This window comes from Tamandua tetradactyla, chromosome 16 (genome assembly GCF_023851605.1).
Source record: "Tamandua tetradactyla isolate mTamTet1 chromosome 16, mTamTet1.pri, whole genome shotgun sequence".
NCBI classification, from domain to species: domain Eukaryota; kingdom Metazoa; phylum Chordata; class Mammalia; order Pilosa; family Myrmecophagidae; genus Tamandua; species Tamandua tetradactyla.
In genome coordinates, this window is record NC_135342.1 from 70,393,579 (window position 1) to 70,421,081 (window position 27,503).

The 27,503-nt window shown below is 41.2% G+C and overlaps 1 protein-coding gene and 1 long non-coding RNA gene across 5 annotated transcripts in view; both read left to right on the forward strand.

Annotated features, from left to right (window-relative positions):
- The window catches only part of LOC143659776 (uncharacterized), a 53,927-nt gene extending 34,239 nt beyond the window's left edge, over positions 1 to 19,688 (forward strand). For both annotated transcript variants that reach the window (XR_013163717.1, XR_013163714.1), the window contains exon 4: positions 18,364 to 19,688. This is a non-coding gene — a long non-coding RNA (uncharacterized LOC143659776). The remainder of the gene's footprint in view (positions 1 to 18,363) is intronic.
- Positions 19,689 to 26,418: 6,730 nt separating this feature from the next.
- Positions 26,419 to 27,503, forward strand: part of LOC143659777 (double homeobox protein B-like) — a 30,585-nt gene continuing 29,500 nt past the window's right edge. For all 3 annotated transcript variants that reach the window (XM_077133088.1, XM_077133090.1, XM_077133089.1), the window contains exon 1: positions 26,419 to 27,331. The gene's annotated coding sequence lies outside the window, so the exon portion shown is untranslated. The remainder of the gene's footprint in view (positions 27,332 to 27,503) is intronic.

A 27,503-nucleotide genomic window follows, 5' to 3' on the forward strand; every position in this document is an offset into this window, starting at 1 on the left:
ACTTCCACTCACCAAGGCTGACCTGGCTACAGCCACTGCTGAGTTCCCAATCTGCCAGCAGCAGAGACCCACACTCAGCCCCTGATATGGCACCATTCCCCGAGGTGACCAGCCAGCTACATAGTGGCAGGTTGATTACATTGGACCACTCCCTTCATGGAAGGGGCAGCGATTTCTTCTAACTGGAATAGACACATACTCTGGATATGGGTTTGCTTTCCCTGCACGCAATGCTTCTGCCAAAACTACCATCTGTGGGCTTACAGAATGCCTAATCCATCATCATGGTATTCCACATAGCATTGCTTCTGATCAAGGAACACACTTCACAGCAAATGAAGTGCGGGAGTGGACACATGCTCATGGAATTCTCTGGTCTTACCATGTTCCCCATCATCCAGAAGCAGCTGGATTGATAGAATGGTGGAATGGCCTTTTGAAAACTCAATTACAGTGCCAACTAGGTGGCAAAAACTTGAATGGCTGGGGCAATGTTCTCCAGGAAGCTATATATGCTCTGAATCAGTGTCCGCTGTATAGTGCTGTTTCTCCTATAGCCAGGATCCATGGGTCCAGGAACAAAGGGGTGGAAATGGGAGTGGTACCACTCACTATTACCCCTAGTGATCCACTAGGAAAATTTTTGCTTCCTGTCCCTGGGACCCTGAGCTCTGCTGGTCTACAGGTTTTAGTTCCAAAATGGGGAGTGCTTCCTCTTGGAGAAACAACAATGCTTCCACTGAACTGAAAGTTAAGACTGCCACCTGGTCACTTTGGGCTACTTATGCCACTGGATCAACAAGCCAAGAAGGGGGTTACATTATTGTCTGGGGTAATTGACCCTGACTATCAGGAGGAAGTAGGACTGCAACTACATAATGGAGGTAAAGAAGAGTTTTCTTGGAATATAGGAGATCCCCTGGGGCGTCTATTAGTATTACCATGCCCTGTGATTAAAATCAATGGAAAACTGTAACAACACAATCCAGGCAGGACCACTAATGGCTCTGAAACTTCAGGAATGAAGGTTTGGGTCACCCCACCAGGCAAAGAACCACAGCCAGCTGAAGTGCTTGATGAGGGTCAAGGGAACATGGAATGGATAGTGGAAGAAGGTAGTGATAAATATGAACTTCGACCACGTGATTAGTTACAGAAACGAGGAATGTAATGCTGTTTTGTTCGTGTTACACTATGTAAGTTGTGAGATATCAAGTTTAAGAATGAATATTACCCAAGGATTTGCACCCTATTATGGAGAGATTTAATGTGTTTCCAGTTATATTCAGGACAGTTGAGTATTGTTAGGTGAAAGAAAAAAATGTATTTTATTGTTTTTTATTTAGAAATTAGGTATGGTTTAAGGTGGTATGTATAGTTGCCAAGTTGACCTGTCATGGTCAGGTTCATGTGTCAACTTGGCCAAGTGGTGGTTGAGCAAGTGCTGGCTTGTCTCTTGCAATGAGGATATTTCATAGAATTAAATCATAATCATGTCAGCTGCATCCACAGCTGATTCATTTGCAGTCAGCCAAAGGGGCATGTCTTCTGCAATGAGTGATGCTTATTCTAATCACTGAAAGCCTTATAAGGAGGATTCAGAAGAGACAGGCTCTTCCTGTTTCGGCTGGTGAGCCTCTCCTGTGGAGTTCGTCCAGACCCTCCATTGGAATCGTTGGCTTCACAGCCTGCTCTGTGGATTTTGGACTCTGCATTCCCACGGTTATGTGAGACATTTTTATAAATTTTGTATTTGCGAGTGTTCCCTGTTGATTCCATTTCTCTAGAGAACCCTAACTAATACAGAAGGGATGAACTGAAGCCTTCAAATTTGCAACTTCAACACCTCATGAAAGATGTAAAAGTTTCTATTTGTGCCCTGAAAGAAAATTTTACCTCCTGTGGTTGCTGACTTGAGATCTTTGAAAACCAGACCCAGAGTCTCATTGTGTAAGTAGCAGATTTATAAAGTAAACTAAATTTTCAATCTTGCAGGGTGCCTGCTGTTAAACTAAGGGCATTGATTGGAAAAGAATGGGATCCTGAAAATTGGAATAGGAACATATAGGGTGGCCATTGATACCCTGGATTCTGTTGAGTCTTTGCTAGAGAAACCTGTAATAGTTTTCCCTGTGGAAATAGCCACCCACTCTCTAATCTGACCTAAGAAGACAGCTACCCTATGATGCTGAGCCTGCCTTTAGGAAAAGTTTCCTAATTTAGCTGGAGGAGTCTGCTATCCAATCTCTACCTCTAGAGATGAATACGTCAGTGCCTGCTAAACCTGGAACCGCTTCCCTGGGGAAAGAGTCCTCACTCCTCTCTCTGGAGAGATTAATACTTTTTCACCAGATGAAACTGTAAGGGAACGTCCTGAGGTAATTGGCTGGAAAGAAACTTCTATTAATTTTCATGACCCACTCCCACAACTCCTCTTTTCTTCAAGAACTACGACTAGACTAAAGTTCCAGCAGGCCCAGAATGGTGAGGTACAAAGTGTGTCCCATGAGAGGTATGCTATACTCCAAAAGATCTTCATGAGTTTTCAAATTTATATGGATAGAAATGAGGGGAATATGTGTGGGGATGGATATTAAGAGTGTGGGATAATGGTGGGAGTAATATAACTTGGATCAGGCTGAAAGTATTGATTTGAACCCATTAAGCAGAGATTTTGCTTTCATTGTTGTAGCTGGAGGGGTTAGAAAGGGTGTTAGTGTGTTTGGGTGGTTGGATGAGACATGGATCAAAATGTGACTGACATTACATGAGTGTGAAATGCCAAAACTGCTGTGGTATAATGTAGATGAGCGGATCCAAAGGCTTAGAATGGTTCGAATGTTGTGACTTTGGTTATAAGATCCAGCAGATCCATCTGGAAGTATCAGTGCCAAATAGAGATGCTGTCTGGAGTCTTTGTCAGGCCCTGTGTTAGTTAGATTCAGTTGTCAACTTGGCCAGGTGAGCATACCTAGTTTTGTTTCTGCGGACATAAGCCAATGGTATGTGAACCTCATCTGTTGCTAATTACATCTGCAGTCGGCTAGGAGGCGTGTCTGCTGCAATGAGTGACGTTTGACTTAATTGCCTGGTGCTTAAATGAGAGAACACAATATAGCACAGCCTAGCAGCTCGGCATTCCTCACCTCAGCACTTGCAGCTCAGCCCAGGCCTTTGGAGATGCAGAAAGAAGTCACCCCGGGGAAAGTTGTTGGAACCCAGGGGCCTGGAGAGAAGACCAGCAGAGACCATCCTGTGCCTTCCATGGAAGAAAGAACCTCAGTGGAAAGTTAGCTGCCTTTCCTCTGAAGAACTAACAAAATAAATCCCCTTTTATTAAAAGCCAATCCGTCTCTGGTGTGTTGCATTCCGGCCGCTGGCAAACTAGAACAGACCCCTATAGGAGAATCACAACTCAGTACTTTAGGATTTTGGAGTAAATCCTCACCATCCTCTACAGACAAGTACTCTCCTTTTGAGAAACAGCTTTTGCCTTGCTACTGTGCCTTAGTAGAGACTGAATGCTTAACTGTGGACCAACAAGTTACCATGAGACCTGTGTTGCCTATCATGAACTGGATGTTGTCTGACCCACCAAGCCGTGAAGTTGAGTGTGCACAGCAACACTGCATCATGAGATAGAAATACTATATGAGAGAGGGCTCAAGGAAGTCCTGAAGGCACAAGTAAGTTACATGAGGAAGTTGCCCAAAGGCTCATGACCTCCACCACTGCCATATTACCTTCTCTTTCCCAGCTCAGAGCTACGGCCTCTTGGGGACTTCTTAAAAATCAGTTGACTGAGGAAGAGAAAACTTGGGCTTGATCTATAAATGGTTCTGCACAATATGCAGGTACCACCTGAAAGTGGACAGCTGCAGCACTACAGTTCCTTTATGTGATGTCCCTGAAGGACATTGGTGAAGGCAAATCCTCCGAGTAGGTGGAAATTTGAACAGTGTACCTGGTTGTTCATTTTGCTTTGGAGGAGAACTGTCCAGAGTTGCATCTGTATAATGATTCATGGGCTGTTGCTAATGGTAGGCCTGGATGGTCTGGAAATCAAAAGGAACATGATTAGAAAACTGGGGACAAAGTGGTCTGGGGAAGAGGTATGTGGACTTTTCTGATTGAGCAAAGAAGATAAAGATGTTTGTGTCCCATGTGAATGCTAACCAGATGGTGACTTCAGCAGAGGAAGGTTTGAATAATCATGGGATAAGATTACCCATTCTGTGGATGCCAGTTATTCTCTTTCCCCAGCCACTCTTGCTATTGACCAATGACCTCATGAACAAAGTGGTCATTGTGGTAGGGATGGAGGTTAAGCATGGGCTCAGCAACATGGACTTCTACTTATCAAATCTGCCCTGGCTATGCCATTGTTAAGCGCCCAATTTGCCGGTGGCAGAGACCCATAGTCAGCCACTGTTATGACATCATTCCCTGAGATGATCAGCCTGCTAACTGGAAACAAGTTGATTATATTGGACCACTTCCATCATGGAAAAAGCAGTGATTTGCTCTTACTGCAATAGATGCCTACTCTGGATATGGGTTTGCCTTCCGTGCTCTCAATGCTTCCACAAATATTACCATAAGTAAACTTACAGAATGCCTTTCCACCATCATGGTATTCCACTCAGCATTGCTTCTTATTAAGGAAACCATTTCACAGCAAAAGAAGTGTGAGCATGGGCACATACTCATGCAACTATCTGGTCTTACTATGTTCCCCACCATCAAATGCAGATAGGTTGATAGAATGGTGGAATGGTCTTTTGAAGGTTCAATTTCGCTGTCAACTCTGTGGCAGTACCACGCAGGGTGGGGCAATGTTCTCCAGAAGGCTGTGTATGTTCTGAATCAGCATCAACTCGATGGTGCTGTTTCCCTCTCAGCTAGGATTCATGCATCCAGGAATCCAGGGGTGTAAATGGGAGTGGCACCATTCACTGTTACTCCTAGTGATCCACTAGAATAATTTTGCTTCCTGTCCTTGCAACCTCAAGCTCTGCTGGTCCCCTGGTGTTAGATCCCCAAAGAGGAGGACTCTTACCAGGAAACAATGATTCCATTGAACTGGAATTAAGTCTGTTCCTAGCTACTTTGGGCTTCTCATACCCCTGAATCAACTGCATTGGCTGGGATGATTGATCCAGACTATCAAGTGGAAATAGGACTGCACCTACACAATGGGGGTAAGAAGAGCTTTCCTGAAACACAAGTAATGCCCTAGTGTGTCTCTTTTTATTTATTTATTTATTTATTAAAAAATTTGACTAACACAACATTTAGAAATCATTCCATTCTACATATGCAATCAGTAATTCTTAATATCATCACATAGATGTATGATCATCATTTCTTAGTACATTTGCATCGATTTAGAAAAAGAAATAGCAAGACAACAGAAAAAGAAATAAAATAATATAGAGAAAAAAATAAAAATACAAAATACAAAAAAATATATAAAAAAACAAACAAAAAAAACTATAGCACAGATACAGCTTCATTCAGTGTTTTAACATAATTACATTGCAGTTAGGTAGTATTGTGCTGTCCATTTTTGGGTTTTTGTATCTAGTCCTGTTGCACAGTCTGTATCCCTTCAGCTCCAATTACCCATTATCTTACCCTGTTTCTAACTCCTGATGGTCTCTGTTACCAATGACATATTCCAAGTTTATTCTCGAATGTCGGTTCACATCAGTGGGACTGTACAGTATTTGTCCTTTAGTTTTTGGCTAGTCTCACTCAGCATAATGTTCTCTAGGTCCATTCATGTATTACATGCTTCATAAGTTTATTCTGTCTTAAAGCTGCATAATATTCCATCGTATGTATATACCACAGTTTGTTTAGCCACTCGTCTGTTGATGGACATTTTGGCTATTTCCATCTCTTTGCAATTGTAAATAACACTGCTATACACATTGGTGTGCAAATGTCTGTTTGTGTCTTTGCCCTTAAGTCCTTTGAGTAGATACCTAGCAATGGTATTGCTGGGTGGTATGGCAATTCTATATTCAGTTTTTTGAGGAACTGCCAAACTGCCTTCCACAGTTGTTGCACCATTTGACATTCCCACCAACAGTGGATAAGTGTGCCTCTTTCTCCGCATACTCTCCAGCACTTGTCATTTTCTGTTTTGTTGATAATGGCCATTCTGGTGGGTGTGAGATGATATCTCATTGTGGTTTTGATTTGCATTTCTCTAATGGCCAGGGACATTGAGCATCTCTTCATGTGCCTTTTGGCCATTTGTATTTCCTCTTCTGAGAGGTGTCTGTTCAAGTCTTTTTTCCCATTTTGTAATTGGGTTGGCTGTCTTTTTGTTGTTGAGTTGAACAATCTCTTTATAAATTCTGGATACTAGACCTTTATCTGATATGTCATTTCCAAATATTGTCTCCCATTGTGTAGGCTGTCTTTCTACTTTCTTGATGAAGTTCTTTGATGCACAAAAGTGTTTAATTTTGAGGAGCTCCCATTTCTTTCTTTCTTTCTTCAGTGCTCTTGCTTTAGGTTTAAGGTCCATAAAACCACCTCCAACGGTAAGTTTCATAAGATATCTCCCTACATTTTCCTCTAACTGTTTTATGGTCTTAGACCTAATGTTTAGATCTTTGATCCATTTTGAGTTAACTTTTGTATAGGGTGTGAGATACGGGTTCTCTTTCATTCTTTTGCGTATGGATATCCAGTTCTCCAGGCACCATTTATTGAAGAGACTGTTCTGTCCCAGGTGAGTTGGCTTGACTGCCTTATCAAAGATCAAATGTCCATAGATGAGAGGGTCTATATCTGAGCACTCTATTCAATTCCATTGGTCGATATATCTATCTTTATGCCAATACCATGCTGTTTTGACCACTGTGGCTTCATAATATGCCTTAAAGTCAGGCAGCTTGAGACCTCCAGCTTCGTTTTTTTCCCTCAAGATGTTTTTAGCAATTCGGGGCACCCTGCCCTTCCAGATAAATTTGCTTATTGGTTTTTCTATTTCCAAAAAATAAGTTGTTGGGATTTTGATTGGTATTGCATTGAATCTGTAAATCAATTTAGGTAGGATTGACATCTTAACTATATTTAGTCTTCCAATCCATGAACACGGTATGCCCTTCCATCTATTTAGGTCTTCTGTGATTTCTTTTAACAGTTTTTTGTAGTTTTCTTTGTATAGGTCTTTTGTCTCTTTAGTTAAATTTATTCCTAAGTACTTTATTCTTTTAGTTGCAATTGTAAATGGGATTCGTTTCTTTTTATTTTTTTTTTATTTTTTTTTATTTTTTATTTTTTTTTATTAATTAAAAAAAGAATTAACAAAACAATTAGAAATCATTCCAATCTACATGTACAATCAGTAATTCTTAATAACATCACATAGTTGCATATTCATCATTTCTTAGTACATTTGCATCGATTTAGAAAAAGAAATAAAAAGACAACAGAATAAGAATTAAAACAATAATAGAAAGAAAAAAAAACAAAAAAAACAAAAACAAAAAACCTATACCTCACATGCAGCTTCATTCAGTGTTTTAACATAATTGCATTACAATTGGGTAGTATTGTGCTGTCCATTTCTGAGTTTTTATATCCAGTCCCGTTGTACAGTCTGTATCCCTTCATCTCCAATTATCCCTTCTCTCTTTTTTTTTTTTTTAATTAACGGAAAAAAAGAAATTAACCCAACATTTAGAGATCATACCATTCTACACATGCAATCATTAATTCTTAACATCATCACATAGATGCATGATCATCATTTCTTAGTACATTTGCATTGGTTTAGAAGAACTAGCAACATAACCGAAAAAGATATAGAATGTTAATATAGAGAAAAAAATAAAAGTAATAATAGTAAAATCAAAACAAAACAAAACAAAACAAAACAAAAACCTATAGCTCAGATGCAGCTTCATTCAGTGTTTTAACATGATTACTTTACAATTAGGTATTATTGTGCTGTCCATTTTTGAGTTTTTGTATCTAGTCCTGTTGCACAGTCTGTATCCCTTCAGCTTCAATTACCCATTGTCTTACCCTGTTTCTAACTCCTGCTGAACTCTGTTACCAATGACATATTTCAAGTTTATTCTCGAATGTCCGTTCACATCAGTGGGACCATACAGTATTTGTCCTTTAGTTTTTGGCTGGATTCACTCAGCATAATATTCTCTAGGTCCATCCATGTTATGACATGGTTCATAAGTTTATCTTGTCTTAAAGCTGCATAATATTCCATCGTATGTATATACCACAGTTTGTTTAGCCACTCTTCTGTTGATGGAGATTTTGGCTGTTTCCATCTCTTTGCAATTGTAAATAATGCTGCTATAAACATTGGTGTGCAAATGTCCGTTTGTGTCTTTGCCCTTAAGTCCTTTGAGTAGATACCTAGCAATGGTATTGCTGGGTCGTATGGCAATTCTATATTCAGCTTTTTGAGGAACCGCCAAACTGCCTTCCACAGTGGTTGCACCCTTTGACATTCCCACCAACAGTGGATAAGGGATTCGTTTCTTGATTTCCCCCTCAGCTTGTTCATTGCTAGTGTATAGAAACACTACAGATTTTTGAATGTTGATCTTGTAACCTGCTACTTTGCTGTACACATTTATTAGCTCTAGTAGTTTTGTTGTGGATTTTTCTGGGTTTTCGACGTATAGTATCATATCGTCTGCAAACAGTGATAGTTTTACTTCTTCCTTTCCAATTTTGATGCCTCGTATTTCTTTTTCTTGTCTAATTGCTCTGGCTAGAACTTCCAACACAATGTTGAATAATAGTGGTGACAGTGGACATCCTTGTGTTGTTCCTGATCTTAGGGGGAAAGTTTTCAATTTTTCCCCATTGAGGATGATGTTAGCTGTGGGTTTTTCATATATTCCCTCTATCATTTTAAGGAAGTTCCCTTGTATTCCTATCTTTTGAAGTGTTTTCAACAGGAAAGGATGTTGAATCTTGTCGAATGCCTTCTCTGCATCAATTGAGATGATCATGTGATTTTTCTGCTTTGATTTGTTGATATGGTGTATTACATTAATTGATTTTCTTATGTTGAACCATCCTTGCATACCTGGGATGAATCCTACTTGGTCATGATGTATAATTCTTTTAATGTGTTGTTGGATACGATTTGCTAGAATTTTATTGAGGATTTTTGCATCTGTATTCATCAGAGAGATTGGTCTGTAGTTTTCTTTTTTTGTAATATCTTTGCCTGGTTTTGGTATGAGGGTGATGTTGGCTTCATAGAATGAATTAGGTAGCTTTCCCTCCACTTCGATTTTTTTGAAGAATTTGAGCAGAGTTGGTACTAATTCTTTCTGGAATGTTTGATAGAATTCACATGTGAAGCTGTCTGGTCCTGGACTTTTCTTTTTGGGAAGCTTTTGAATGACGATTCAATTTCTTTACTTGTGATTGGTTTGTTGAGGTCATCTATGTCTTCTTGAGTCAAAGTTGGTTGTTCATGCCTTTCTAGGAACTTGTCCATTTCATCTACATTGTTGTATTTATTAGCGTAAAGTTGTTCATAGTATTCTGTTATTACCTCCATTATTTCTGTGAGGTCGGTGGTTATGTCTCCTCTTCCATTTCTGATCTTATTTATTTGCGTCCTCTCTCTTCTTCTTTTTGTCAATCTTGCTAAGGGCCCATCAATCTTGTTGATTTTCTCATAGAACCAACTTCTGGTCTTATTGATTTTCTCTGTTGTTTTCATGTTCTCAATTTCATTTATTTCTGCTCTAATCTTTGTTATTTCTTTCCTTTTGCTTGCTTTGGGATTAGTTTGCTGTTCTTTCTCCAGTTCTTCCAAGTGGACAGTTAATTCCTGCATTTTTGCCTTTTCTTCTTTTCTGATATAGGCATTTAGGGCAATAAATTTCCCTCTTAGCACTGCCTTTGCTGCGTCCCATAGGTTTTGATATGTTGTGTTTTCATTTTCATTCTCCTCGAGATATTTACTAATTTCTCTTGTAATTTCTTCCTTGACCCACTCGTTGTTTAAGAGTGTGTTGTTCAGCCTCCACGTATTTGTGAATTTTCTGGCACTCTGCCTATTATTGATTTCCAACTTCATTCCTTTATGATCTGATAAAGTGTTGTGTATGATTTCAATCTTTTTAAATTTGTTGAGACTTGCTTCGTGACCCAGCAGATGGTCTATCTTTGAGAATGATCCATGAGCACTTGAGAAAAAGGTGTATCCTGCTGTTGTGGGATGTAATGTCCTATAAATGTCGGTAAGTCTAGCTCATTTATTGTAATATTCAAATTCTCTGTTTCTTTATTGATCCTCTGCCTAGATGTTCTGTCCATTGATGAGAGTGGCAAATTGAAGTCTCCAACTATTATGGTAGATGTGTCTATTTCCCTTTTCAGTGATTGCAGTGTATTCCTCACGTATTTTTGGGCATTCTGATTCGGTGCGTAAATATTTATGATTCTTATGTCTTCTTGTTTAATTGTTCCTTTCATTAGTAGATAGTATCCTTCTTTTTCTCTTTTAACTGTTTTACATTTGAAGTCTAATTTGTTGGTTATTAGTATAGCTACTCCTGCTCTTTTCTGGTTGTTATTTGCATGAAATATCTTTTTCCAACCTTTCACTTTCAACCTATGTTTATCTTTGGGTCTAAAATGTGTTTCCTGTAGACAGCATATAGAAGGATCCTGTTTTTTAATCCATTCTGCCAGTCTATGTCTTTTGATTGGGGAATTCAGTCCATTAACATTTAGTGTTATTACTGTTTGGGTAATACTTTCCTCTACCATTTTGCCTTTTGTATTATATATATCATATCTGATTTTCCTTCTTTCTACACTCTTCTCCACACCTCTCTCTTCTGTCTTTTCGTATCTGACTCTAGTGCTTCCTTTAGTATTTCTTGCAGAGATGGTCTCTTGGTCACAAATTCTCTCAGTGACTTTTTGTCTGAAAATGTTTTAATTTCTCCCTCATTTTTGAAGGACAATTTTGCTGGATATAGAAGTCTTGGTTGGCAGTTTTTTTCTTTTAGTAATTTAAATATATCATCCCACTGTCTTCTAGCTTCCATGGTTTCTGCTGAGAAATCTACACATAGCCTTATTGAGTTTCCCTTGTATGTGATGGATTGTTTTTCTCTTGCTGCTTTCAAGATCCTCTCTTTCTCTTTGACCTCTGACATTCTAACTAGTAAGTGTCTTGGAGAACGCCTATTTGGGTCTATTCTCTTTGGGGTGCGCTGTACTTCTTGGATCTGTAAATTTAGGTCTTTCATAAGAGTTGGGAAATTTTCAGTGATAATTTCTTCCATTAGTTTTTTTCCTCCTTTTCCCTTCTCTTCTCCTTCTGGGACACCCACAACAGGTATATTTGTGCGCTTCATATTAATATTCAATTCCCTGAACCCCTGCTCAAAATTTTCCATTCTTTTCCCTATAGTTTCTGTTTCTTTTTGGATTTCAGATGTTCCATCCACCAGTTCACTAATTCTATCCTCTGTCTCTTTAAATCTACCATTGTAGGTTTCTATTGTTTTTTTCATCTCTTCTACTGTGTCTTTCAATCCCATAAGTTCTGTGATTTGTTTTTTTCAGACTTTCCATTTCTTCTTTTTGTTGATCCCATGCCTTCTTCATGTCCTCCCTCAATTTATTGATTTGGTTTTTGAAAAGGTTTTCCATTTCTGTTCATATATTCAGAATTAGTTGTCTCAGCTCCTGTATCTCATTTGAGCTATTGGTTTGTTCCTTTGACTGGGCCATATCTTCAATTTTCCTGGTGTGATTCGTTATTTTTTGCTGGCGTCTGGGCATTTAATCAGATTTCCCTGAGTGTGGGACTCAGCAGGTTGAAAGACTTTCCTGTGAAGTCTCTGGGCTCTGTTTTTCTTATCCTGCCCAGTATGTGGTGCTTGTCTGTCTGTGGGTCCCACCAGCAAAAGATGTTGTGGCTCCTTTATTAATGCCATTATTGGTGTTTGGTTGGACCCAGTCCTTGCCACTGTCGGAAACTCCCTCCTCTCCCTCCGGGCAGTCGCCTGTGGGGGAGGGGCACCAGTTGCTGGCCGCCGCGGCCTGGGGAACTTGCTGATCTGAGACCCGCCGCAGGACTGGGAAGCCGCCCACGGGGGAGAGGCGCTGGTCGTCGGCCGCTGCGGTTGGGGAGCCCGCTGATCTGAGACTCGTAGCCGGTCCGGGAAGCCGCCCGCGAAAGACAGGTGCCGGCCGCCATGCTTGGGAAACTTGCCTCTCCGAGACTCTCAGCCAGTCCGGAAGAGGGAGGGAGGGGTGGCGGCTACCAGCCGCCGCAGCCCGGGGAAGCGCGCACCGCTCGGGGAGCTCACCGCAGCGGAGTCTCGCAGGCGGTCTAGCCAGTCCAGACTGGGGTACGCTGTGTGTCCATTCCCTGCCATGGCCCTGGGAGCTGTTCTGCACTGTTTCTGGTCACCTAGTAGATGCTCTGGAGGAGGAACTAAGATACGCGTACCTTACTAAGCCGCCATCTTGGCCCCCTCTATTTTGAACTTCTTAAATAAAATATGATTGAGGTGAAAACCGCGTTAATGTTTCTGTTGTCAGACCCCAGCCAGTGACAGCTCTCAGAGATTAGAAGAACAGGATTCAGGTTAATGCAGATTGTTCACCTATTTGGAACTCATGAGAGCAAGCAACCAGAAGATCTTGAAAGAACTGAATGATGTTAAAACATCCTGTATTCAAAGGGAATGGTAATGCTAAATGATTGTATGTTATCAGTTTCCCATTGTGTCACACTTAACCTCCGTCTGGACCTCTACCTTAACTTCTGACTTAACTAATTTGGAACAGTGTATTATAATATTAATACTATGTTAGTATTTGATAAAATATTAAATTTTAATAATTTTTAATGAAATGTGCTCTGCTATTAATACTATATAAATATTAATTTATATAGAAGTTGTGTATAATAACTCTTGCCCAACAGAAAGACATTCTTTCAAGTTTGAAAAAAATCCTTTCACTTTCCACAAAAATCTTTATTCACTTTACTGAGAAATCTACTCATAGTCTTATTGGGCTTCCCTTGTATGTGATGGATTGCTTTTCTCTTGCTGCTTTCAAGATTCTCTCTTTCTCTTTGACCTCTGACATATTGATTAGTAAATGTTTTTTGGCTTTTAAAAACGGGAATTTAATAAGTTGCTGGTTTACAGTTCTAAGGTCAAGAAAATGTCCCAATTAAAACAAGTCTATAGAAATGTCCAATCAAAGGCATATTCAGGGAAAGATACCTTGGTTCAAGAAAACCGATGAAGTTCAGGGTTTCTCTCTCATGTGAGAAGGCATATAATCAACACAGTCAGGGTTTCTCTCTCAGCTGGAAGGGCACATGGTGAACACGGCGTCATCTGCTAGTTTTCTCTCCTGGCTTCCGGCTTCATGAAACTCCCCGGGAGGCATTTTCCTTCTTCATCTCCAAAGGTCCCTGGCTCACTGATTCTCTGCTTTGTGGTGCTGCAGCTCTCTCTAAATCTCCTTCATTCTCCAAAATGTGTCCTCTTTTATAGGACTCCAGAAACTTATCAAGACCCACCCAAATGGGTGAAGACATGTCATCACCTAATCCAGTTTAACAACCACTCTTGACTAAGTCACATCATCCAGGGAGATGATCTGATTACAGTTTCAAACATACAGTATTGAATAGGGATTATTCTACCTTTATGAAATGGGATTTTGATTAAAACGTGGCTTTTCTAGGGTCCATACATCCTTTGAAACCAGCACAGGGAAGATGGCAGAGTAGGAAGCCCCAGGAATCAGTCCCTCCACCAGAACAATTAAACAGACAGGAACTGTCTGAATTAACTATGTTGAAAGTCCGGAGTCTAGTAGAACACTGCAGCATCCAGGGAAAAGCCTGGTAAATTGCAGTAAATATGGTGAATTGTACGCTCTGTGCAGTGGCGATGGTTACCCAACTTTCATCCTCATGGAAGAAGACAGTGAGGTCCCCAACCACGGCTCCTGGTTGAGCTTGGAATATAAAGGGTGGGATATAAAGACCCAGTTCCCCAGGATTGAGGATGTGTGATTAGATTGCTGACCACTACTTTTTTTTTTAAACTTTTTTTTATTAATTAAAAAAATTAACAAACAAAACATTAAGATATCATTTCTATATGTACAATCAGTAATTCTTAATATCATCACATAGTTGCATATTCATCATTTCTTAGAACATTTGCATTGATTTAGAAAAAGAAATAAAAAGACAACAGAAAAATAAATAAAATGATAACAGAGGAAAAAAAAAGATTATACATACCATACCCCTTACCCCTCACTTTCATTTACCACTAGCACTTCAAACTAAATTTATTTTAACATTTGTTCCCCCTATTATTTATTTTTATTCCATATGTTCTACTCTTCTGTTGATATAGTAGCTAAAAGGAGCATCAGACACAAGGTTTTTACATTCACAGAGTCTCATTGTGAAAGCTATATCATTGTTCAATCATCATCAAGAAACATGGCTACTGGAACACAGCTCTACATTTTCAGGCAGTTCCCTCCAGCCTCTCCACTACATCTTGAACAACAAGGTGATATCTACTTAATGCATAAGAATAATCTCCAGGATAACCTCTCAACTCTGTTTGGAATCTCTCAGCCATTGACACTTAGTCTCATTTCACTCTTCCCCTTTTGGTCGAGAAGCTTCTCTCAATCCCTTGATGTTATGATTAGTAAATGTTTTGGAGTACTTCTATTTGGATCTATTTTCTTTGGGGTACACTGCACTTCTTGGATCTGTAATTTTAAGACTTTCATAAGAGTTGGGAAATTTTTAGTGATAACTTCTGCCATTAGTTTTTATCCTCCTTTTCCCTTCTCTTCTCCTTCTGGGACACCCATAACACATATATTTGTGTGCTTCAGGTTGTCATTCAATTCCCTGAGTCCCTGCTCATATTTTTCTATTTTTTCCCCTATATTTTCTTGTCAGATTTCAGGTGTTCCATCCTCCAGTTCACAAATCCTATGTTCTGTCTCTCGAAATCTACCCTTATAGGTTTCCATTGTTTTTTCCATCTCTTCTACCATGCCTTTCATTCCCATAAGTTCTGTGATTTGTTTTCTCAGACTTTCAATTTCTTCTTTTTGTTCATTCCTTGCCTTCTTTATATGCTCCCTCAATTCATTGGTTTGGTTTTTGATGAAGTTTTCCATGTCTGTTTGAACATTCTGAATTAATTGTTTCAGCTCCTGTATCTCATTTGAATTGCTGGTTTGTTCCTTTGACTGGGCCATAGCTTCAATTTTCCTAGTTGTGATTTTTATTTTTTTGCTGGCGTCTAGGTATTTAATTACCTTAATTAGTTTATTCTGGAGATTGCTTGCACTTCTTTTACCTAGGGTTTTCTTGCTGGATGAATTTGTTGTCTATCTGTTCTTTGACATTCAGTTCAGCTTTTTCAGGTCCTCTAGCTTAGATTTCGTTTAACAGAGGAGAATTTTTCAGTTCTTGTTTTCTTGTTTTTTGCCCTGCTTGTATGGTGCCTTTTTCCCCCGACCCTTAAGAGGGCCTACATAGGTATTATAGACCCCAGCTGGATTTTTCCAGCCCAAACTGGCCTTCGGTCAGGAGGAGTCACCTGCATCGGTTTTCCCTGAGGGTGAGACCTAGCAGGTTGAAAGACTTTCCTGTGAAGTCTCTGGACTCTGTTTTTCTTATCCTGCCCAGTATGTGACTCCTGTCTGCCTGCAGGTCCCACCAGCATAAAATGATGTTGCGGGGATCATCATCATCATAAGATGATGTGGCTGGGGATGTGGTGGAGACAGAGGAAAGCTTGTAGGCTGGTTTTAATGGCTTCAAATTACCAAGCCCTGGTATCTGAATTCCTTGAGGGAGGGATTCCACCTGAATTGGGCTTCACCCCTCCCTGGGGAAGGCACAGGCTCCAGACAAGCCCTCAAAAGAGCTTGTTTCTGCCTATGCCTGGGGCAGTTGCGGCCTGAGAAGTCATGCTGCTGTATCCAAAGGCAGTCAAGCCTTTGTAGAAACACAGCCACAAAAACCTCTGTTTCTTTTTATTTTTTCTTTTTTCTGTCAGCCCTGTCCTCTTGGCACTGGGACAAAACTGAGCCACCTCTGCTTTGACCAGGTTCACCTGTGCTGGGGGCCTATTTTTAGTAGTCAGAATTTGTTAATTAAGTCCACAATTGGCGTTTGGTTGGGCTCAGCCCCTGCTGCTGTTAAAGTCCCTTTCCTTTCCCCTCGGGGAAGCAGCCTGTGGGGGAGGGGCGCTGGTTGCCGTGGCCTGGGGAACTCACGGTTCTGGGGGTGGGGTGGAGCTTGCAGCCAGTCCAGTTGGTCCAATCTGGGGTACGCTGTGTGTCTGGTCATTGACGTGGCCCCAGGAGCTGTTCTGTACTGTTTCTGGTTATTTAGTAGTTGTTCTGGAGGATGAACTAAAATGTGCACATTGCTAAGCTGCCATCTTGGCCCCCCCCTATCTTAACTTGTCATTATTCACTTTATAAAGCAATTTCTAACATTTGTTCATATTCTGATTTTAAGTGATGTATGCAATTATGTCCTGTACATACATTCTCTGCTGGTAAACAGTACTTTATTAGAATATTTGAGCCATAGTCAATTACACTGTTTCAATCTGAAATGTGTGACCTGTGTCTTTGAAAAATTCATAAAATATTGATCCTCCTGACTATTTATAATCACCATTTACATTTTAATGTACACATTTCATTTACCCATTTTTTTCTGATTTGATGGCTTTGGAAGTAAATAGTTTCAAAAACTTGTTTGATAAATCAGTTTGTAGTAAAATTGTGTCATGTTGGAAAGTAAACAGAAAATAATCATGCTTGAGTCAGAAGTGGAAACAGAAAAATCAAACTGCTTCATATACAACAAACTGTCGGGTTATATTGATTCGTCTGTGGTCATCTCTGTGTGAGATCCACGCAGTAATACGATAAATCCCTTATCATCTAATTTTGTACTGGTGACAGATCATCCAGTCACATAATTAGCCCTTTAACTTATACATACTTGGCAGTTGTTTCAAAGGGCAGACACGGTTCTGTATAACGTCAGTGAGCACAGCATGAAGACGTGCTGGCTGACAGCTCCTGGTTAAAGTTTATACATCATGTTTTTCTTTATATGCCTGGAATATGTGAATTGACTTATTCTCACTTGAAGCAGCAAGGTACAGCATGCAGAAATTAAGAAATATTTATATTTTTGTTCCATTTGCCTGGTTCTCAAAAAGAAGTTTAAAATCAGCTTTTGCTAGTATGATTATGTTTTAAAATCAATCATTTAGATTTAATAGCAGTAATAGCAAAATAGTTCCATGTTCTAATTTTATTCTAGAGGTATCAACCACAAGCATTTAGTAATTATTCACATTTTTACTTGTCATTCTTCTCCTTAAGTAAAATTAAAGAGCTAGAAGAGAGGATGTGTGCATTAGAAAGAAGGTGTGCCCTCCTGGAGGTGAACAATGCCTAGAGATCCAAACTTTGTGTGCAAAAAAATTGTTTCTCAAAACAGTATACAACTTTAAGAAATTTTTTTTCAAGAAGGGTCCACCTACTATGCCCAGGTGAGGATGTTCGAATATTCACCCAGAGACCCAAAGTTTCTTAAATGAATGCTTCCGAAATGCACTTGCATACACGCCCTTTTACTGGGGATCCAGTGCGCACAGTGCCATTTTACTGTTTCATCATGTATGAAATGGTTTAAACGTTTATTTTCAGAGCAAGAGACAAAGCAATTCTGTTCTGAATTGAAGTACTTGTTCGGATCCCAGAATGTTTCATGCATTTTGTTTTACACAGCATAAATTTCTACTCCACATTGGTTTTCACTTTCTCATCAGGATGGTCTCAGTGTGCAAGGGTAGTTGCTGCGGCACATGGGTGCGGTGGGGGGTTCCTGCTCAGCCTTTCCTACTTCCTGGCCCTCTCTGAGTTGGCATCTGGCAGTGCAGCAGGTTCAGTGTCTGCCCACCCTAACGCCAGGAGGGCTGCCATTCAAGCAGTTCTGGGACTGAGTTGATGTGGGAGTAAATGAGGGTAGCAGTGCGTGAAGCAGAGAGGGGAGAAGGGAGGAAAGTGGCTCTGATCCTGACGCAGGAGAGGAGACGGTCAGTGAGACACTGGAAAGACGGGGCTGGCAGAGGCTCTAAGGGGAGTGATGGGCTCCCTGAGCACTGGCTCTTCCCTCTCCTGAAGTGATGGATGACGCCAGTCTAGAGGCCCCTCCTTCCCGTCAGGCTCACAGTGGTTCCACGGTTCTCTAACAGGTTTCTATTTCCCTTCTCTTTTTTACCCTAGACCCAGAGTTGTGATCTGAACCACCATGGCCCCTGGAGATGAGCTGCAATTCTCCACCTTACCTCCTGCCTCACCTCCTGCCTCCACCTCCCAAATGGATACCCTCTAGGGAGATGAAGGGAGATTTCTTTTCAGCTGTCTGCTTCTACAGAGAAAGAAAGTCATAATGTATAGAAAATACTGCCTGGACATTTAAGCTGGAAGTTTAAATGCTGTGGGGCACTTTGCATTGATTTTTTAAGTTTGTTTAAGTTCTTTGGATCTTAAACAAACTTCATTACATTGTTAAACCTATTTTCCACCTGTTTCTTTCCCTTCCTTTCTTCCTCTTTCTCTTCCTCCCTCCCTTTCCTGTTTTAGGTTTTGCTTATAAAATTAAGTGTTGGGTTATCTTCCCTTTTTTAATATTTAATTCTCTCTAAAACAATGACAGTGCATAGCTCTCTGAAATGTGAAATTGTAACCGGTGAAGTGTAGTTTGACTCTGAGTTATAATGCGATTGTTGCCAGGTTGCTAGGTTTCTGTAGTGGAAACCAACACCAACAGATATTTATATAGCTTTTGCTTTCCAGAGTAGTTTACTAAGAACAGTGTTATCATTTATTCACATGTGGGAGGAAGCATCATTGCTGCTGACATATGAGATGAAAGCAAAGCACATATTTAGATATACCGTTTGGGTTATAAAAATGTGAAGGGAGTCATAACTTTCTCTAAGAAGTAAAACGTATTGCTTCTAGGCTTTGCATGTCGTGGAGTAACAGGCAGGAAGCAGGATCAGAAATCCAGCCAAGACCATCATTTTAATGGGCAACTGGCTTAGAATAATCTTCCTATCTTTTCTCTTTAAGACATTTTTAATATTATCTTGCATTCAGTAGACTGTTTTCAACTTGTAGGAAGTATAAAATAGAAAACATGCCCAATGGTGATGACACAAATGAGAAGACCTGACAGAAAGTAGCCAGATCTCTTAATAAGGGTACATTTATTGCTAACTGGGCCCTGCTGTTTGAGACCAAAGCGAAACAGCAAAGAGCTTTGTAAGTGTCACAAGCTGTTTTGCAGGGTGTGCATCATTCTAAGGTTTGAAGTGCAGCCAAGTCAGGTACACTTAGGAACGTAATACTCCATCAGTGAATATCTTTCTGAACACTTACCGAGCATCTGAAATTATGCTGCTTCTTCTGGACTGTTGATTACTGATGTCTCTGCTCTATTCATCAACAAGCAATTACAAGAATATTTGTAACTGTAGTTAAGTATTCAACTTTCACCTTAACTCTGCTCTTGTAGCTTTTCAGTAACCCACTAGTGTCTTTTATCAAGCCTCATTTCAGATCTTCAGTAGATGCTGAATCACAGCATCTGGGAGGGAAGTTTTCTGTGACTAGAATTATGGAATCCTCCTGAGGGGCTGACAGGGAAGTAACCTAAGAGCACTGAAACTTCAGAGAACCCAGGGTCTGACTCAGCATCAGACTCTTAACATATATTTGGTCTAAGTCAGGAAAGATGTCCAGGATGAAAACAGCAATCAGAAGACTCTTTAGCATGTAGAGAGTAATTATATACATGGAAACAGGTGAGGAAGCAGTTGAGATTGATAATGTATAGTGAGTGGAGGGAGGATATAATGGCCATGGGCATTCTGCCACTTCCTAATTTAACTCGTGCCTTGTGGGTCTGCTCAAGTCCAATCTATTATATACTGCCTCCATTTGACAATGGAGTATTGATGCGAATACCCAACTTTATGGGTTGGTGGGTAAGATAACACCCAGTCTATGATGGGCAACTCAGGTCATGTGGTAACTTGGTGGCTCACGGTGAAGTGTTCAGTGTCTACTATGGTTAGCAAACCTAAAGCTGTTTCCCAAAAGGAGAAGAGCTATCCACAGATATTGACAGGGCTTTGCCCCAAAGATCTGCACTGAGATTCACCTACAGGGACTGCCAAAGTTTCCAAACAACAACGTTATCTGCCACTGTCACCTCAAGGTGCCACTGTCACTGTCACCATCACATCTGCTGGATCATAGGGCTCAAGGGGCAGAGCAGCTTGCATGACAGACTGAACTTGTTGCAGAGTCCCCTCTTGTTCCAATTCCCACTAAAAACTAGCAGCTTTTTTTGCCATTTGACAAATGATCTGGACTAGCACACTCAAATGAGGAAAATGTTCCCTCCAAAATCCAAAGAGGCCCACTAAGTGTAGCATTCCTTTTTTTGGTTGAAGGAGTGACCAGATCCAACAACTTTTTCTTCATCTTAGAAGGGATATCTTGATACATCCCATACCACTGGCCCCCTCCCAAAATTTCACTGAGGTGGAAAACCCCTGAACTCTTGTCAGATTTATTTCCCTTTCTGACCGGCTAATGTTTTACCAATAAGTGTAGAATATTTGCTACTTTTTGCTTACTAGGCTCAATTAGCATAATGTCATCAATGGAATGAATGCATATGTTGTCCTGTGCAAGAGAAAGTTGATCAAGTTCTCTTGGACTAAATTATGACACAGGGCTGGAGAGTTAATGTATTCCTGAGGTAGGACAGTGAAAATAAACTGATGAATTTGAAAGCAAACCACGTCTGGTGCTCTTTACTAGGTCAGATCAATGCACGTGTAGCAGATACATAGGAAATGTTAATTGCTCAAGTAATGAAACCACATCTGAAACAGTAGCTGCAACTGGAGTTACCATGTGGTTGAATTTGCAATAATCCATCATCCTCCAAGATCCATCCGTTTTCTATATGGGCCAAATAGGAGAACTGAATGAGGATGTGTGGAAATCACCACTCCTGCATGCTTCAAGTCCTTGATACTGGTACTAATCTCTGCAACCCATCCAGGAATGTGGTAATGTTTTTGGTTTACTATTTTGCTTGGTGGAAGCACTTCTAGTGGCTTCTACTTGACCTTTCCTACCATAATTAACTTCCCTTCGCAAGTCAGGTAATTGATGTGGGGATTTTGCTAGTGGCCGAGTATGTCTAATCCAATTATGCATTCTGAAACTGGGGAAATAACCACAGAATGGGTTCATGGACCCAGTGCACCCAATGTGAGATGAGCCTGAGAGAAAACTCCATTGATCACCTGACCTCGATAAACTCCTCTTTTGACTGCTGGACCACAGTGACACTTTGGGTCTCTTGGAATTAATATCACTTCCCAGCCAGTGTCTAATCCCTCAAATAGCTGATCATTTCCTTTTCTCCAGGGTACAGTCACCCTGGCAAAAGGTCATAGGTCCCTTTGGAGAAGGCTGAGAGACAGATTAACAAAATACATTTTTGGCAGGGTGGTGAGATCCTCAAGGAGACTCTCCTTCACTCACTGGGTTCTGAATCTGGAAACTGCCTCAAATCTGGGAACTGATTGAGGGGATGTGACTCTCTATGTTGGTGATTCAAGCTAGGTATCTGTTCACTTGACTTAGAACGCCTCTGTTTATAGAGATCAAGTTAGGATTTCGTAGACTGCCCTCCTATTTCTCTTCTAAGGACACTATGATCAACTAGTTAATGCCATAGGTCTCTTATGAGTCAGAGTATTCAGATTACTGCTTTGACTCTGTTGTCCATTATGGTAACCAGGCCCACTTTGTCTTTGGAAATTAAGTACAAGATCCAATTATCCCATTGCATTTAAGGATCCCAGTTCAGTAGCAGTACTTCCCATTGTAATTTATAACCTATGGAGAGGATCAATCACACAGCTCTTGAAGGAAGTTGGAATTTAAAGCCCTGAGCTCATCCCTTCCCCATTACCACTGGTGCAGTTAGGAGAGATCAGCAACTTCCATTATATTCTGTAGTTTGACTAAAATATTCTAAGGTATCAAATATATGGTTACAAAGGAACTTGCCTATTATGAGTATTTGATTAGGAGTAGCTAATAGTGATATTTTGCATATCTCTATTACTATAGCACACCATGGATAATCAGTGCCTAATTTACCACTGGAACCCTAACCCTAATGCTATGCTAAAACTAACCCTAGTCAGTGCCTAATTTACCACTGGAACCCTAACCCTAATGCTATGCTAAAACTAACCCTAGACCTACCCCTAGTCCTAGCCTTAAAGCTAAAGCTAACAACCCTAATCCTACCCTACCCCTACCACTAATCTTAACCGTAACCCTAACACCTTGCATTAGCAAGCAAAATACTTGCATAAAGGTAAGTGAAATAAACATTTCACTCTGTTTCAGAAATTAAGTGACATATGGCATTCAAAACTCTTTCACAGAAACTAGCACATCAACAGTGTATCACTTAGTTTCAGAAACTCACTGTGTTAGGGTTCTCTAGAGAAACAGAATCAACAGGAGAGATCTGTAAATATGGGACTTATGAAAGAGTCTCACACAACCGTGAGAATGAAGAGTTCAAAATCTGTAGAGCAGGCTGTGAGGCTGGCGGCTCTGATGAAGGGTCTGGATGAATTCCACAGGACAGGCTTGCTAGCAGAAGAAGCAGTGAAAGAGTCTTTCCTTCTTAAAAGCCTTTAACTGATTGGACTATCTCATTATGGGTAACATGCCTTAGTTGATCACAGATGTAATCAGCCCCAGATGCAATCAAATGACTGATGATTTAATCAACCAGCCAGGAAATATCCTTGCACCAATGGTCAGGCAAATGCTTGCCAACCAACTGGGTATAGTCATTTGGCCAAGTTGACACCAAAACCTAACCATCACAGTAACAGCGATGATACATAGCACTCTAACAACAACAGCATGACAACTTAACCCAAACCCTATCCTTCCTTACCCCTAATTATAGATTACTTCAGTTAGGGTGTGGCTCAACTGACTCAGGGTGAATCTCAATCCTATTATTGAAGGCCTTATAGGGAAGGCCCCAGAGAGAGAAAAACACTAGAGGGAGCAGCCAGAAACTAAAAGTCAAGGGAATCCAGAAGAGAAGGAAAAAGCCAGGAGAGAATGCCATGTCCACTACCTGTGACAGAAAAGCCAACAACCAAGGATCATTGACAGCCAGCCCTAAATGCCACAGGCTTCTGAGAAAAGAAAATAACCTTGATGATGCCTTAATTTTGGACTTCTCCTAGTCTCAAAATCGTGAGACCTTAAATTCCCAGTTTAAACAAATGCACTTCATGATGTTTGCTTTGGTAGCCAGGAAACTAAAACAATGGTGTTTTAGGCCTCATTTAAGCTCAACACACAAATCTATGAAGATAATACTGACCAAATAAACTCCTTCTGAATCCCTGGGAGGTGACAAAAGAAGAGAAGCTGAAGGGTTAACAGCAGCAGGATCATAAAGTCCAAAGCCTTCTTTGCTAAGAATCTACTTGCCCCCTCCATTTAGGGGGACAACACTTCTGTTTGTGATACTAGAATGCCCAGAAAAAAGCTGCAAGTTGTTCTTAAGCTAAATATTCTTTATAGAGAATTTGTATACAACATATAGAATCATTTCCCCTCTAATGGGACCCACTGAGGAACTGCATTTGGACTGGCGAGTTCTTACTTTGAGTGCAAGGCTGAGGGTGTGCCTATACCTGGGTTTGATTTTTTCTTAAGGAGCACCCAAACCCCAGTCTTTCAGTTTTAATCTGTGGCATCTAAACCAATTCTAAGTGGAAAACAAGGAGGTGACAGTCATGTACCTCAGTCTATATCATTCCAAACATAAATCCTGACCCGACCCGCGGGACAGACGAACCTGGACCTGAGGGAGGGAGTGAGAATTGGGGGGACAAGAGACACAGAGAACGGAGACAAGACAGGATTCTGATCAAGTCTCATTTATTGAGGGCGAATCCAGGGTATTTATGCAGTAAGGAAGGGGAGGTGACTTGAATCCGACGTCAGCAGAGGTTGGGCATTACCCTGCAGTTAAGCAACCAGTCAGCAGAGACTAAGCTTGGAAAGGCAGATCAGCCAAGGTTGGTCAGCTGATTTCAGGGAAGGGCAGAGCAGAAGTGAGGAAACAGAAACTTAACTTGAGATAGAAACTTAACTTGAGTTAGTACCTAAAAAGGCATCAGACCACAAGATGGCCGGCACACTGCCGGTGCCATAAGCAGTTTCCCACAAAATCCAATTAAATAACACTGGATGGCCATCTGCCTTTGGGATAATATCCACAAAACTGCAAAGTATTATCCTAGGAATGATATTACAATCTCAAAATAGCGTGGTTCAGGACAGCACACAATCTGCACTCACTCAAATTAGCATCTCTTCCATGGTCATCCTTATGGGATCCAAAGTAAATTTCCCTGATTTCAGAGATATTGTTATGTCAAGAAACCTCACTCTATCTCTCTTCATCACATATGCACACATATACACACACACACGTTCTCTTTCTCATCTAGCAGGCCTTCTACATCTGAATGTCCATCCATTCTTGGCCCTCATCATCTCTTCATTGGAAATACTATTTCATAATCCACAATATATATGGAGCTGACCTTAGAAAAGATTTCCTTTAAACAAGGAGGCAGCACTGGGCTCAGTAAACTGCTGGGAGAAGCCTCATCCATATTTCCTCACTTATTTAATCTCAGAGTCAGAAATAAGACTTCTAGAGACTCAAATAACTGGTTTTGAAGCTACCGTCACTGACTTAACACTGCTTGTTTTCTATTACTTTCTACTTAGATTTGAGTTTAGTTAGGTAATTTGATAAATTATGATGTCTTTTAATCTTAATGACAACCTAATTCTGTTCAGCCACTTATATCCCAGGCATTGTCTTAAAAGATTGTATCTGTTCCCTTATTTAATTAGTCAAAATATATTAAGATAAGATGTCTTAAACGCAGGTGCAAACCTGAATCCAGTGAATATAACTTAGTGAACACTATGGCAGAGTCAACTTCTTCCTACGCTGTTTTGTAGGCTTTCTTTCCACCATCAGTTCAAATGGGCCCAGTGCCTCTCAGGCAACCACTCACCGGATATTCTCACAGGATATACACTTTTATTACCAGGATTTAAGGAAACCCTATCTCCCACATCTACAGTAGGTCAATGAAGAGGAAAGGAAAATTTCTTCTTCCTAGCATCCCCTCAAATGGAGGCCCTTCTAGCCAATGGCTGATTGGAGACTACATATTTGATACAAAACCCTGAACTCACTATTTTCCTCTAAAAACACATTTTTAGATAGCCATCAATTTAGATGGTATTCCACCTATTATAACTGTATTCTTTACTTCATTATTTTTGCGTTCTTTACAGTTATCTTTGACAACTGAAGAAAGGTAGCTTAATTTTACTTTTATGTTAACAATTGTATTTTAAAAATTGAGTATGGGATTTGTTATTAAATACCATTGTATATGAATCACATTGAGACTTTCAGTAAAAAACATGTGCACACACACACACACACACAAGACACCTCCCCTGAAAATCTAGCCTGAAAACTGGAATTTACATGAGTTCTTACCCCAGTTTCCTCTTAATTCTACTAAAATCATTATTCTGCTGTATACATTCCAATTTTTAATGATACCATATTAATTGGGGTATTAGTCCAATTCTTAAGAGCCAATAAAAAGCGAAAGGCTAAGGAATTCCTCAGGGGGATCCATTTATTATTGTTATCGCGCGGACCCCATACACGGCGGCTGCGGATGAGTCAGTAAGATAGCCGCAGCGTGCTGAGGCTGGGTCCTGATGGACTGGGGACCGGCAGCCCGAGGAGGCTCCGGGCCCAGGCATCCGGCAGCGGATGACCCTGTCCCCAGGACGGTCTTCGTCAAAAGGCGTCTGCCGGCTCCAGGGAGACCCGGCGGCTGTGCAGCCGTCCCCGCCGCTCGGACTCAACCAGGAGCGGCCACCAGGCGGAGCTGGGGAAAGTCTGGCCGGCAGCGCGGTGAGGGCCGAGTCCAGTCTGCGGCTCCGGGTGGACGCGGTTACTCCACAGTACCGCCCGCACCCAACCTACTGCCCCGGGGCCGAGAGCCGGTCCCGCGCTTCTGCGGCCCCCGCGCCGGCGCGCCGGCACCGGAAGCGTCGGCCTCGAGGGTGCGCGTCTCGCAGGCACTTCCGGTCCGGGTCGCTTCGGGTGGCGGCGCCTCAGGTGATGGCTGATCCCTGAGGGGATTAGTCCCTTCAGGGAGAACTGGGGACATGGTCGTTAGCGTCATAGGTCAGATTTTAGGCTCAGGAGGGAAAGGCCGGAGACTGTTCATGGCGGAAAAGTCAGGACTTCTTCCCTGACAGAGGAAGTTGGGACTTTTTACTGCTTGGTCCAAGGAGTCAGGATCAGTGCCCGGCCAGAGACCTGCCGATTTTATTGGTGTCCCGAAGTCTCCGGAATTAGTTCCTGGCCGCAGAGAAAAGCCTTACGTGCTCTGAGGTTCTTTTGGGCCCTCGCGATGCCTGGCTCCCCAACTCTGGTTGAGAACCGAGGTCAGAGAGAGCACGACATTGACAGGTGGTTGGCCGGCTGCGGGGGAGCCTGGTGGTGGGCTTCACCTCAGCGACCCTTTAAAGGCCCCGGTATCTCGCCTTAGGATCACTGACGTCCAGAATCCAGTTCACCGGTGGGGACCCGGTGACTGAAGGCTGTTTACTGTGTTTTCAAGTGAATAAAAAATTAAACAACCTGTTGTGTGATTACCTGGCTCCGGTAAGAAGACGTGGTGAGAAGGAATCGTGTAGGGTTTCACAGATACTTCCATCAGTTTACAAGCGCTGCATCTGGATCCTGGATCATCATTGTCTTCATGCCCCCGTGAGCCCATCACAACGATGTGAAAAAGACAGAATCTTCTGTTCATTTCCTCAAGAGTAAGGGAAGCCAACTCAAGTTTCTTGAAGTACCCACAAGAAGAAGGCCCACGAAGAATATCTGGTTATCTGCTGTCCACTCTACAAATGTTAACCCTGCTGCCTAAACTGGGTTGTTGTAGTTTGCCATGGACGTTAACCACCGAACATGAGAATGTTAAGAGATGCTGTAAGTAATTTCTTATATTCCAGACGTTCTTTTTTTTTTTTTTTCCCTCCATCAGAGGAGTTATTGGGAGGCTATGCGCAAGCAGGCTGAAGCCTAAGATGGTGACAGCACCAAGCAGGGGAAGGGGTACGGTTTATATAGGATGGTTGACGGGAAGTAGGGAAAGGGAGTG